This window comes from Sinocyclocheilus rhinocerous, unplaced genomic scaffold, assembly GCF_001515625.1.
Source record: "Sinocyclocheilus rhinocerous isolate Xijiao unplaced genomic scaffold, SAMN03320098_v1.1 scaffold1229, whole genome shotgun sequence".
Taxonomy (NCBI): Eukaryota; Metazoa; Chordata; class Actinopteri; order Cypriniformes; family Cyprinidae; genus Sinocyclocheilus; species Sinocyclocheilus rhinocerous.
The window spans coordinates 5,658-6,178 of NW_015650319.1; positions in this window are offsets into that span (position 1 = coordinate 5,658).

Here is a 521-nt window from a genome sequence, read left to right on the forward strand (position 1 = left end):
AATTGATTTGTTAAATCAAATGAAAAATGGTGTGTCTGATTGGTCCAGACGCTACAATCATGTGTGTCATCAGGTGTCAAATAATGACGACACGGATGCATACATCTTCTAAACGTCTTGCTAGTGCTCGCCATAATGAAGGAAGAAAGATCACTCTTACCACGGAATGCATGCTTCAAACAAAACAGTCAATGAAGACAAAGAAGAGAATGACGTGTTCTCCCGGCACCTATTTGTACTATAGTCGCACCGGTAGTGACGTCATGGGCTGTCGAATGTATGCTTCAGACACGGGTCACGACGAGGCGTTCCCCATAGCGACCCCTAGAGGACGCAGTTCGAAGTTTTCTTGAAAGGAAAACACATGAAATAGATGAAATGACTTGCAACATGGGCACTATCTTCTCTAATATATTAGAAGCTGTTGCCCCCATCAAATTGAAAAAGGTTAGAGAAAAACGTACTGCGCCATGGTACAACAGTAATACCCATTCTCTCAAGAAAAAAACTCGTAGTCTTGA